Raw genomic sequence first — 694 nt, forward strand, 5'->3', positions numbered from 1 at the left:
TTGACTTGTAAGGAATTGCTGGTTTATGAAAGAAATTATTTTTGAAAGCTGTAATTCATATCTAAACCTTTTTTTAAAAGAAAACATTCATTAGTTGGTTGATTTATAGTTAGAGTTCAAATAATCTTTATAAGCTCTGCATCCTGTATTATATTATTATATTATATATAATATTATTATATTGTATTGACCAAATTTATGAAGTCCTCAATCACTGAAATCACCTGGTTCATAATAATGTATAACAGACATCAATTGTTTTGGGTAACGGGTAAGTTTTCATCAGGACAATGCATACCTATAGTAATACTCATATTATTGTGACTAAAAAAAAACAAACAATCCTACTTTATCTGCTAAGAAGAAACAACCCCCTGTGCAAAAGACAGTTTTCATTTCATATTCCAAACCTAGTTTTATATTAATAGTTTTGTTCTATTTCTCGACCTTTCACTATCTTACCCATGGAGTGTTCGAGACAACATAATTTCTTGCTTCGTTGGGGATAACAGCTTTGACAAGTAAGCACATTTCCATCTGTCTCAAGTTGTAACAACATGCTGTTTGCCAAAGCTACACTCCTGGATCCCAACAGGGGGCAAATAAGGAGAGCAGCCTGCTTTGGTTTCCCGCACCTCTCTTCCCAATTCTGAAGCCTTTGCTGGGATTTTGGGTTGCAGATTGCTCATTTCTA

The sequence above is a fragment of the Anser cygnoides genome, chromosome 2, assembly GCF_040182565.1.
Source record: "Anser cygnoides isolate HZ-2024a breed goose chromosome 2, Taihu_goose_T2T_genome, whole genome shotgun sequence".
Taxonomy (NCBI): Eukaryota; Metazoa; Chordata; class Aves; order Anseriformes; family Anatidae; genus Anser; species Anser cygnoides.